At 48.2% G+C, this 12,927-nt stretch overlaps 1 long non-coding RNA gene across 2 annotated transcripts in view; it reads left to right on the top strand.

The window, feature by feature from the left end:
* The first annotated feature begins 1,650 nt into the window (after positions 1–1,650).
* Positions 1,651–12,927, top strand: part of LOC127461964 (uncharacterized) — a 54,522-nt gene continuing 43,245 nt past the window's right edge. The window contains exon 1 of one of the 2 annotated variants that reach the window (XR_007900243.1): positions 1,651–2,193. This is a non-coding gene — a long non-coding RNA (uncharacterized LOC127461964). The remainder of the gene's footprint in view (positions 2,194–12,927) is intronic. The other variant, XR_007900244.1, reaches the window with a different exon arrangement.

Consider the following 12,927-nt stretch of genomic DNA (forward strand, 5'->3'; position numbering starts at 1 on the left):
TCAGCTGAGACACAACTTGGGGACACAACTTCACACTCCTCTGCAGAGTGAGTCTACAGGTGCAGGGCAATGTCACTTGTGTTCCTGGAGGAATCTCCTAAAGCTACCACATCCCACAGCCTTGCACATCTGTCAGGACTCTCCCAGTTTCTCTGTTGCACCGGAGGAGGATGTTCTCCAGGGCAGGCCTTCCCTGCAGCACCGTCAGAGGGACAGCGCAGGTGGGCTCCTTCTCCCAGGGATGGCTGCGGGCTGGGAAGGTGGGGGTGCAGCCAGGGATGCCCGGGGCTGTCCTGCAGAGCAGGGTCCCTGTGCTCCGGGGTTCTTTGTGCCAGGGCAGGGACTTTGCTGCCTGCTGGGGTCAGGTCTCATCCTGCCTGGGTAGTTACCCACCCCTCTGCAGGGAGAAGCTGTCGGTGGGTGGTGAGAACCCCAGCAGGAGCCAGGCAGGTTCTTCCTGCCGTTGGATGAGGTGTGTGTGGTCAGGGCTGTGGGAGGTCAGGGCTGCTCCCAGATCCAGATCACACCAGCACATTTCCAAGAGCACTGTCAAATGGGAAGGACAAAGCACAATTATTAGGAAGGAATGGAGCTTTTCTCAGTCAGTGTTTTCAGTTTCCTACTCCTGAGGAATCTGGGGGTTGAGAAATGGAAAAGGAGCTCCCATGTTGGACAAGTCACTGAGACTCCTGAGCTGTAACTTGGAATGCACGAGTGCTTCTGTAAGCAACTTCCTAAAGTGCTTTCAGCCTCTGCTCTGCTTTTGACAGAAGCAGCATCACTTCTGCTGGACCCATCTGTTTTTTCTTTATCTACCCTTTTCCACCTGCAAAAAGAAAAGTTGCCCAGTCAGTGCACTGCAAACAGGCAGGTTTCTCTCAGGCCACAGTGAGTGCACAGACATTCGGATGGAGTGGTGACAGGGAAGTCATGAATGGATTTCTGATGTTGAGTCTACTGTTTTGAAATCAGAAAATGTGGTGTTGAAGTCATCGTTAGCCTTTGAGAGAGAAACAGGAGAAAAATCGGATAAATTTGTTGCTAAAAATGAGCTGCTTCAAACTGAGGTTGACCACCTTCAAAGTCTTGTTAAAATTTGGATGATTATGAAACAGTCAACTCATGGATTACCCCCATCAATACTAGACAATGCCCGCAGTATAAAGGCATAAAGCCCTCCCAGCCCCTCCAGGAACCCTCAAATCCCATCCCGGTCCCACAGGACACTCCCAACTTCCCCTTAAACCCTCCGAGGCCCCCAGACTACCTGCCAGACCCACAAAAACCCACAAGATGCCCCCAAACCCCTCCCAGTTACCTCCAGCCCTCCCAGGACCTTTCAAACCCTCTCCTAGTTGCCCCCTTCCCCTTGAGTATGCCCCCAAACTCTCTCCCAGTTCCTTCCCACATCCCCGACGATTCCCCAAAACCCCTCACAGCTGCCCCAATCTCCCCAACCTCCCTCCCAAACCCCCAAACTCCCCCAAACCCCTTCCCACTTATCCCCACGACCTCCAACCCCTTCTCAGCCGCCCCATTTCTTACCAAAGCCCCTCCCAGTTGCCGACCCGTTCCCCCAGGCTCGGGTGAAGAGGTGCCCCAGGCTGACAGGCCCGCCCAGACAGGGGCGGTTCCAGCAGTATGGTTGAAATTACAACGATGGTTTTTCAGGCCAAAGGTCTTGGATAGAGGCCAAGCAGGAATTGTTATGACATACTTTATACTATTTTTAAGTGTTAGCTTTATTTTGGGGGGATTAGCAGTTGCTTCTAATCCTTCCCCATATTATGCAGTAGTGGGGTTAGTGTTGGCGTCTATTGTGGGGTGTGGATGGTTAATGAGTTTGGGGGTGTCTTTTGTATCATTAGTGCTATTTCTGGTATATTTAGGTGGGATGTTGGTGGTTTTTGTGTATTCGGTCTCATTGGCAGCAGATCCATTTCCTGAAACTTGAGGGGACTGGCGGGTTGTTGGGTATGGTGTTGGGTTAGTTTTAGTGTTGGGGGGCGGGGTATTTATTGTAGGGCTGTCTGAGTGGTTGGGGATGAACACGGTGGATAGTGGGGGTGTTTTATCTGTTCGGTTGGATTTTGAGGGAGCGGCCATGTTTTATTCTTGGGGGGTTGGTCAATTTTTAATTGCGGGCTGGGGTCTGTTGTTGACGTTGTTTGTCGTACTAGAACTTGTACGAGGGTTGTCTCGGGGGGCGATTCGGGCGATTTAAGGTGGTGTGGTTCAGAGAATAGTTTAATGAAAATGCCAGCTTTGGGAGTTGGTGATAAAGGTTTGATTCCTTTTTTTCTGAAGGGTTGGAAAAAAGTTTGGGGTTGATTGTTAAAGGCCCATGTGGGCGGATGTTAATTAGAGTAGCAGGGGTGATTAATTGGGGAGGTGAGAGGAAATGATGGGGTGAATTAAAGTGTAAACAAACAAACAAACAAGCAATTAACAAATGAATGATAAAGGGAAATGATGGGGTGAATTAAAGTGTAAACAAACAAACAAACAAGCAATTAACAAATGAATGATAAAGGGAAATGATGGGGTGAATTAAAGTGTAAATAAACAAACAAACAAGCAATTAACAAATGAATGATAAAGGGACCCCCTGCCTCGAAAACTCCCGCCCGCCCTGGAACCACCTCAGCTGCCCCTGCAGGGGAGAAATCCAGGCCGGAGCACAGCAGGGGGCAGGGCCAGGCTGGGACCTCGGTGGACAGGGGCACTGGGAGAGCAGGGGAGAGACCAGGATGGACTGAGAGGGCACTGGGGGAGAGGGGAGACACTGGGATGGGCTGAGGGGGCACTGGGAGGGAGAGGGGAAAGTTTTTTGCCCCTTTCCTGGGCACTTGAACACCCTCTGCACCCCCATTCCCGGCCGTACCGGCTGTCCTTCCCCCCAAAGCCATGAACAGGTTTTGGGGCTCCCTCGTGGGTCACAGCCAATAGAACGGCTCTGCTGGAATGACGTCATTGCCAAATTCTGCTGGGCCCCTGTCCTTGTGTCGGTGAGTCATCCGATAGAACGTCGAAACTTCCGCAGGGGCTGCCGGGAGCGGGGCGGTGATGGCAGGGGAGGGGAGGATCGGGATTGAACCCGATTGGTCCTGATCAATCCCGGCCCCAGGGTCTCCCCCTGCCACGCTGTTTTTCACGTGCGGCCCCAATGAGGCCATGGTGGTGTGGGGTGAGTTCAGGGGGTCCGGGGGCTCCTGGTGACCCCTCCGAATCTCCCCCAAGACTCTCGGGAACCGCCCAGATCCCCCCCAAGACTCCTGGGGACCCTCCGCCTTTCCCCCTCGTCCCCCAAATCTCCTGTGCATCCCCTTAACCCTTGAAAATCTCCTGGGACCACCTCAGACCCCCAGACTCCCTCCTGGGGACCCCCAAACACTCTTCAGGACTCCGGGGACCCTCCCGACCCCCTCCTAGAGTCTTTTGGGTGTCACCCACCCTTTACGGCGGATTCCTCCATCCATTTTTCCACCCCGGACTGCTGGGGGTCCACCCCCCCAAGAAACTGCTGGGAACTCCCCAGTGTCCCACCACGAGATTCCTGGGTCCCTCCCCCCCTCAACCCCCTGTGGGTGCCCCATCCTTCCTTCCCCTCGAAAATATTCTTGGGGATCCCCCAATGTCCCCTCCAGCCTCCATCCTGCCAGGGATGGATCTGGGGGGATCTCCTTCCCCTTCCCTCTGGCCCGAAGGCAAATGCCCTCCCTGTCCTTCTTCCTTCGCCCCCAGGCAGAAAAGAGAAGAGAAACAGCCAGTTGGCCCTGGCAGGTGTGGGTGTGTGCAGGTTGTGGTTGAGTGGTTGAGAAGGGAGAGGAGGGGGCTTGTGTTTGGGCCAAGTCCAGCAGGTGATGTCTTTGGTGTCTGGCAGTCCTTGGTCGGCTCCACGACCATCCAGCTGTCAGTGTTCATGACATACCCATCAGCCCTTCTCTTCTTGGCTCCTACACTTGCCAACCCTAAGCTGCTCCTAAGTTCTCTTGCTGTCAGTTCATAAAGAGGTCTTGTCAAGTGTTACTGATTTAGAAACTAAAGCCTGACATCTTTGTCTTTGCCAAAGATGTGTGTGAAAGGGCAGTGCTGTTGCAAAGCAGTGTTGAGCTTCACATTGGGTGACTTGGCAGCTTCCTCTGCATCACCCATGCACCCTGGGTTTCTTTGAAAAGTACTTTTCACTCCAAATGTGACACCACATTAGCCTGTAGGACATCCTGTCCCCAAATGGATAACTGTAAATATTAATAATTAAAAAGTGACCCCCTCCATTATTCAAGAAAAGCTTGTATCTCTGTACTAAAAGCATCCAAGGGTCACGTCCCCCAGTTTTCTATCTGACAAGGGTTTGGAGGGGCTGCTTTGTGCAGGGAACCCTTTGAGGACCCCTTGCACATGGGTAGGGCTGCACTCTGGGGGTGTGGGGCTTTGGTTCTTTGGTTGCCAGGGGCCACTGTGAGTCACTGAGCCGGGGTGGGGACAATGGGCAGGGCTGGCTGGGACAGGCTGTGGCACCTGTGACATAAAAGGGAAGTATCCCCGTGGGGCAGCTCTGCAGGGCCCATCAGAGGATGCTGCCCAGTGCAGCCTGTGCTGTGGGGAGCACGCACACAGGGAGAGGCTGGGCCGGACGAGGGCCGGGGCAGCAAGGCCGCCCCAGGGAGTGGCTTCTGCCCCTGCCTGCAGGGCCCAGCCCCTGGCAGGAGCACCTTGGGCAGGGCCCAGTGCTGCTGTTGGGGCAGGGGGTGAGGCCTTGCCGCCTGTCAGCTGCCTGGGCCCCTGTCATTGCTGCGCCACATCCCCGAGGCTCCATCCCCGCTCCCCCAGCGCCAGCTCCCTCCTTCCCAGCCCCAACCAAGCCCTTCTCTGTGTCCTCCTGCAGGCCATGGCTTTCACAACATTCCTTTTGGTGCTTGTGCAAAGCATCATCCAGTCCCTGCAGGCGGTCGGGGAGGGACTGCACAAGACTCAGTGAGCTTGGAGGTCTTTTCCAAGCTGAAGGACTCTTGGATTCTGTGATTGTGTGCTGGATTCAGCTGGGACCGTGTTAGCAGCATTAGTTTGCTCCCAAAGTTTCCTCGCTGTCAGCTCTTGTCGCCTAAGGCTTGAGCTCCTTTAGCTCCTTGTGCTGAGCTACTGATGGGAAAGGAGAGGCCTCTGCGAGCAGATTCCTGGTGTTCCCTGTAGAACAGTGAGGGAGAAGGTGTAGTCAAGTGGGAAGAGGAGTACTGTTTGTGTGTGACCTCCTATGTGGCCTTGGCGCCTTTGAGGGGCTTGAAGGAGAAAAGAACTTTGTTAAAGTGAGAAGTGAAATAGTGTGTTGGCTGTTCTCTCTGCAGGGAGAAGGTGTCGGTGGGGGAGGGGTCACAGAGTGGGGGAGAGGCTGTAAAGTGGGGGAGGGGTCACAGAGTGGGAGAGGGGTCACAGAATGGGGGAGGGGTCACAGAGTGGGGGAGGAACCACAGAGTGGGGGAGGGGCCATAAAGTGGGGGAAGGGTCTGAGAGTGGGGGAGGGGCCATAAAGTGGATGAGGGGCCATAGAGTGGGGGAGGGGTCAGAGAGTGGGGGAGGGGCCATGAAGTGGGAGAGGGGTCACAGAGTGGGGTAGGGGCTACCGAATGGTGTAGGGGCCACAGAATGGGGAAGGGGTATAAAGTGTGGGAGGGGCCACGGGGTGGGGGAGGGGTGACAGCCTGGACTCGGGGGGTCAGGGCAATGACCTCGGGGAGGGAGAGGGGTCAGGGCATGGGGAAGGGGTCTCACCTGATCCCAGGGCTATCGGGGCCATGGCGGGGCCGAACCTGGTGGGGACACCCAAGTTTTTCCCAAATTTCCCCTCATTTTTCCCAGTTTTTCATCCATTTCTCCCAAATTTCCCACTCTTTCCCCAATTTTCCCCCCATTTCCCCCATTTTTCCCAAATTTCCCCATTTTTCTCAATTTTTCCCCATTTTTTTTCCAAATTCCTTCCATTGTTCCCAAATTTCCCCCGTTTTTTCCCATTTTCCCCAAATTTCCCCCCATTTTTCCCAACTTTCCCCAATTTTTCATCCAATTTTACCCAAATTCCCCCTTTTTTTTTCTCAATTCACCCCATTTTTCCCAAATTTCCCCATTTTCCCCAAATTCCACCATTTTTTCCCAATTTTTTCCTAAATTTCCCCTAATTTTTCCCAATTATCCCCCATTTTTCCTGATTTTTCACCTGTTTTCCCCAAATTTCTTACTTTTTTCCCAGTTTTCCCTCCATTTCCCCTCAAAATCCCCCATTTCCCCAAATTTCTGACTTTTTCCCCAAATTTTCCCCCATTTTTCCACATTTTCCTGGATTTCCCCCCAGTTTTCCTAAATTTCCCCCCATTTTTCCCCATTTTTATCAATTTTCCCCAAATTTCCCACTTTTTTCTCAAATTTTCCCCCATTTTTCCCAATTTTTCATTCCTGTTCACCAAATTTCCCACTTTTTTCCCCAATTTTTCCCCATTTTCCCCAAAATTCCTGGTTTTTTCCCCCCATTTTTTCCCACTGGGGAAATTTGGGAAATTTGGAAAACTGGGGACCCAAAAATCCAAGAAAATGTGGGGAAATGGGGGAAGAATGGGGGGGAAATCTGGAGAAAAATCTGTGAAAATGTGGGAAAAATGGGGGGAAAATCAGGAAAATGGTGAAAAATCTGGGAAAATGTGGGCAAATGGGGAAATTGCGGAAAATTCTGGGAAAAATGTGAGAAAAATCCGGGGAAATGGGAAAAAATGGGGGAAAATGTGGGAAATTCTGGGGAAAATGTGGGAAAATATGGGAAAATATGGAAAAATGAGGAAAAAAAGGGGGGAAATGGGGAAAAATGTGTGAAAATCTGGGAAAATGTGGGAAAAATGGGGGGAAAATCTGGGAAAATGGGGGGAAATCGAGAAAAAATCCGGGAAAATGGGGAAAAAAAAGGGAAAAAACTGGAAAAATGGGGAAAAATTGGGAAAAACCCTGGGAAATTCTGGGGAAAATGGGAGAAAATCTGGGGAAAATTGGAAAAAATGGGGGGGAAAGGGGAAAAAATGGGAAAAATCTGGGAAAATAGGGAGAAAATGGGGGAAAATGGGGAATATTCTGGGAAAATCTGGAAATATGGGGAAAAAAATGTGAGACAAATGGGGAAAAATCTGGGAAAAATGGGGGAAAATGAGGAAAAATCTGGGAAAATGTGGAAAAAATGTTGGAAAAATCATGGAAAATGGGGGGAAATTGGGAAAAAATCCGGGGAAATGTGGGAAAAAAAGGGGGGAAATCCGGGAAAATGGGGAAAATAATTGGGAAAAAATCTGGGAAAAAATGGGAAAAATGAGGAAAAATCTGGGGAAATAGGGAGAAAATCTGGGAAAATGTGGGAAAAAATTTGGGAAAATGTGGGAAAATGGGGAAAAATCCGAGAAAATGAAGGTGAAATGGAGGAAAAATTTGGGGAAAATGTGGAAAAATCTGGGAAAATGTGAAAAAACTGGGAAAAACTGTGGGAAAATGGGGGAAATGAGGAGAAATCCGTGAAAATGGTGGAAAATGAGGAAAAATGTGTGAAAATGGGAAAAATGGGAAAAAAATCCGGAAAAATGGGGAAAATCGGGAAAAATCAAGAAAAATGGGGGAAAATCTGGGAAAATGTGGGAAAATGTGGGAAAATCTGGAAGAAAATCTGGAGAAAAAATCTGAGAAAATGTGGGAAAAATGGGAAAAAATGTGGGAAAAATCTGGGAAAATGCTGGAAAATCTGGGAAAAGTGGAGGAAAAATCTGGGAAAAATCCGGGAAAAAAAAGAAAAAATAGGGAAAAATCTGGGAAAATCTGGGAGAAATCTGGGAAAATGGGGAAAAACTAAGGGGGAAATGCTGGAAATTCTGGGGAAAATGGGGGGAAATGGAGAAAAATGGGAAAAAATCCCAGAAAATGGGGAAAAATGGGGAAAGATTTAAAAAAATGGGAAAAAATCTTGGGAAAATCTGGGAAAAATGGGGAAAAATCTGAGAAAATCTGGGAAAAATGAGGAAAAATCTGGGAAAATGTGGAAAAAATGGGAGAAAATCCAGGAAATGGGGAAAAATGGGGAAAGATAAAAAAAATTTTGGAGAAATGGGGAAAATATGGGAAATTCTGGGAAAAATCCAGGAAAATGGGGGAAGAAATCTGGGCAAATCTGGGAAAAATGTGATAAAAAATCGGGGAAAACGTGGAAAAAATGGGAAAAAAATCTGGGAAAATCTGGAGAAAAATGTGTGAAAATGTGGGAAAAATGTGGGAAAAATGTGGAAAAAATGGGGAAAAATCTGGGAAAATGGGGGGAAAATCTGGGAAAATCTGGAGAAAATGGGGAAAAATCTGGGAAAATGGGGTAAAAATGGGAAAAAATCTGGGAAAATGTAGGAAAATTGGGAAAAATCTGGAAAATGGGGGGGAAATGGGGAAAAATTCAGGAAAATGTGGAAAAATGGGGGAAAATCTGGGAAAAATGTGGAAAATGGGGGGAAATGTGGAAAAATGTGGAAAAATGTGGAAAAACTGGGTTAAACTGGGAGGAACTGGGAGAAACTGGGCCAGAGGGAAAGGGATGTTGCCATGGAAATGTGAGCCAGCCCCTCCCCCACCCAGCCCAGGGCCCACAGGGGGGGAACTGGGTTAAACTGGGACATACTGGGAGGCACTGGGGGGGACACTGGGAGTTACTGGGAGCTACTGGAAGCTACTGGGGGGGTCACTGGGGTTACTGGGATGGACACTGGGGTTACTGGGAGCTACTGGGGGGGTCACTGGGGTTACTGGGAGTTACTGGGAGCTACTGGGGGGCTTACTGGGAGTTACCAGGAGTTACTGGGATGGACACTGGGATTACTGGGAGTTACTGGGAGCTACTGGGATAGACACTGGGGTTACTGGGAGCTACTAGGAGCTACTGGGGGGGTCACTGGGGTTACTGGGGGGGTCACTGGAGATACCGGAGGCATTACTGGGGTTATGTGGAGTAATATGATTGTGGGAAGAATAATTTTTAACATTGTAGAAGGTTTAGATTGTGTAAATGGTCTGATCCATGAGTTCGGGTGGAAGCTACTAGGACTGCTAGACCAGTGCCTACTTCACAGGCTGAGAACGCTAACATAAGAATGGGTATTAAGGTGGGGGATGTTGTTTGGGTTTGAATAGGTCACATAGAGAGGGCAATGTATATTGATAGTATTATACTTTCTAAGCATAGTAGGGCAGAAATTAGGTGTATTCGGTGAAAGGCTAGTCCTAAACTACTTAGGGTGAAGGCAGAGTAGAAGCTTAGATGCAGAAAGGTCATTGAGAAAGTCACGGGGTAGGACTGTGGTTTGTTGAGCCGAAATCAACTGTCTTTGCTAGACTAACTTTCTGAAGTTACTCTGCTCATTCTAAGCCCCCTTGAATTCATTCATAGATTAGCCCCAATGCGAGGAGGAGAATGACTGCGGAGGTTCATGTTAGGGTAGTGAGAGGGGAGAGGAGTTGAGTAGCTCATGGGAGGGGCAGTAGGAGGGCAATTTCTAGGTCGAACAAGAGGAATAAGATTGCGACAAGGAAGAATCGGATTGAAAATGGGAGGCGGGCAGAGCCCAGTGGGTCAAAACCACACTCGTATGGGGACAATTTTTCTGAATCTGGATTTATCTGAGCTAATCAAAGGTTTAGTGAAGTTAGGATAATACACAGTGATAGGGAAATTGTGAATATAAAGAGGATTATGTTAATTGCCTTTCTCTGGTTTTGATCCAGATTTTAGAGATTGGAAGTCAATTGTAATTAATATACTAGAAGGGCAAGATCCTCATCAATAGATTGTTATGTAGAGGAACAGTCAGATAATGTCAACAAAATGTCAGTATCAGGCCGCTGCTTCAAAGCCAAAGTGGTGGTTGGATGTGAAGTGGAATTTTACGAGGCGGAGGAGGCAAATCAAGAGGAAGGAGGATCCAATGATTACGTGGAGACCATGGAATCCTGTGGCGACGAAAAAGGTTGATCCATAGACTCCGTCGGCAGTTGAGAATGGGGCTTCATAATATTCTATTGCTTGAAGTGCTGTAAAGTAGAATCCTAATAGGACGGTTATAAGTAGAGCTTGGGTAGCTTGGTTTCGATTACCCTCTGTGATGCTGTGATGTGCTCATGTAACAGTGACTCCTGAGGCTAGGAGGATAGCAGTATTCAGTAGGGGGACTTCTATTGGGTTTAGAGGTTTGATTCCTATAGGGGGTCATTGTCCTCCGAGTTCTGGAGTGGGAACTAAGTTAGAGTGGAAGAATGCTCAGAAGAATCCTAGGAAGAAGAATGCTTCGGATGTAATAAATAGAATTATTCCGTAACGTAAGCCCTTTTGGACTGTAGGGGTATGGTGGCCTTGGAATGTGCTTTCTCGTACGATGTCACGTCATCATTGGAGTATCACTAGGATTATAGAGAGTAGGCCTAGGAGTAAGAGTTGGATAGAGTTGTGGTGAAATCATATGGCTAGTCCAGAAGTGGTGAGGAGGGCGGCTGCTGCTCCAAAAATGGGTCAAGGGCTTGGGTCTACTATGTGAAATGAGTGGGCTTGGTGTGTCATTAAGGGTTAAATGTTTTCTTGTAAGTAAAGGCTTAGAAGAAGTACAAAGACATATGCTTGGATTATTGCTACGGCCACTTCTAGAATTGTTAAGAGGAGTAGAATTGTTATAGTTAGAAGAGACACGGTGGGTATAATGGGAAGGAGGACGGTAGTGGCTGTTGAAATGAGTTGGATGAGTAGGTGTCCTGCTGTGAGGTTGGCTGTGAGGCGAACTCCTAAGGCTAGAGGGCGAATAAGAAGGTTTGTTGTTTCAATTATGATGAGGGCAGGAATTAGAGGTGTTGGGGTGCCTTCTGGTAGAAGGTGCCCAAGAGAAGCTGAGGGTTGGTTTCGTAGGCCTGTTAGCAGGGTGGCAAGTCATAGAGGGAAGGCGAGGGCTAGGTTTATTGATAGTTGGGTGGTAGGTGTGAATGTGTAAGGTAGGAGGCCTAATAGGTTAATTGTTAGAAGTATAATTATGAGTGATGATAGGATTAGGGCTCATTTATGACCTTTTTTGTTTAATGGGGTTATTAGTTGTTTTGTGATTAAGTGGAGGAATCAGAGTTGAAGAGTTGAGAGACGATTTGTAACTCATCGATTGCCAGGAGAAGGAAGTAATAGGGTTGGAAATAACAGTGAAACGAGGATGAGAGGGATTCCGAGGAGGGTTGGGCTTATGAATTGATCAAAGAAGCTTAGGTTCATGGTCAGTTTCAGGAGTGGGGTTTTGTAGTGAGTAGTGTTTTGTTGGAGGGTGGGTTGGTTGGGGTAAATAGTAGGAGTTTGGGTTGCAGGATAAGAGAAAAAGTGAGTCATGAAGTAAGTATGATAAAAAGTCAAGGTGCGGGGTTTAGTTGGGGCATGTCATTAAGGAGGATGAATAATCCTCTTTCTCTAGCTTAAAAGGCTAGTGCTGGTTCATAGCTTCTTAATGATTAGGATGTTAGAAGTGAAGATCAGTTTTCGAAGTGTGTTAGAGGGGCTGATTCTACTACAATAGGTATGAAGTTGTGGTTGGCTCCACAGATTTCTGAACACTGACCGTAGAAGACTCCAGGGCGGGTTGTGATAAAGGAAGTTTGGTTCAGTCGTCCTGGAATTGCATCGGTTTTTACACCAAGGCTAGGAACAGCTCAGGAGTGGAGAACGTCATCAGCTGTAACAATAATTCGAATCGGGGATTCTATTGGAATGACGATGCGGTTATCAACTTCTAGGAGGCGGAAATGGCCGAGTGGTAGATCTGTAGTTGGTAGTATATAAGAGTCAAAAGATAAATCTTTAAAGTCTGTATATTCGTAGGATCAGTATCATTGGTGGCCAATAGCTTTGAGGGTGAGGTCAGGCTCATCGATTTCGTCTATCATGTAGAGGATTTGAAGGGATGGGAGGGCTAGCATAATTAGGACAATGGCGGGTAGGATTGTTCAGACAAGTTCTACTTCTTGTGCGTCGACGGTATTAGAGGATAGTTTTTCTATAAGTATAAGAGCTAGTAAATATAGGACTAGGCTACAAATGGCTAGTGCGACTATTAGGGCGTGGTCGTGAAATTCAATAAGTTCTTCTATAATAGGGGATGAAGCGCCTTGAAAACCAAATTGAGAGTGGTTGGCCATGGAGTTGGGATGGGATGTACTGGGTTTTCACCTGTGATTTAGTCTTGACAAGGCTATGTAATGATTTTACTAACAACCCATAAGAAAGAAGCATGAGTGGTTTGATGCGGTTGGCTTGAAACCAGCTTATGAGGGTTCGATTCCTTCCTTTCTTGTACTTGGACAAAGGCTGGTTCTTCAAAGGTATGATAGGGAGGAGGGCAGCCGTGAATTCATTCGATGTTTGTGGAGGTAAGTTCTGGTTGCACTACTTTCCGTTTGGATGCGAAGGCTTCTCAGATAATGAACATTAGTATAATTACAGCTACTATGGAGATGAGGGAGCCGATGGAGGATAGGGTGTTTCATAGGGTATAAGCATCTGGGTAGTCTGAGTATCGTTGTGGTATACCAGCTAGGCCTAGGAAATGTTGTGGGAAGAATGTTAGGTTGACTCCAAAGAATATTACTCCAAAGTGGGCCTTAGCTCATGTGGAGTGAAGGGTGTAGCCAGTGAACAGTGGGAATCAATGTGTGAAGCCAGCTAGAATGGCGAATACTGCCCCCATAGACAGTACATAGTGGAAGTGTGCAACTACGTAGTAGGTGTCATGCAGGGCGATGTCTAGGGAGGAGTTGGCAAGGACGATGCCTGTTAGTCCACCAATGGTGAAGAGGAAAATAAAGCCTAGGGCTCATAGTATGGGTGGGTCTCATTTGATTGTTCCACCG

The sequence above is a fragment of the Manacus candei genome, unplaced genomic scaffold, assembly GCF_025592945.1.
Source record: "Manacus candei isolate 608988 ecotype Guabito, Panama unplaced genomic scaffold, ASM2559294v1 h1tg000117l, whole genome shotgun sequence".
Lineage (NCBI taxonomy): Eukaryota > Metazoa > Chordata > Aves > Passeriformes > Pipridae > Manacus > Manacus candei.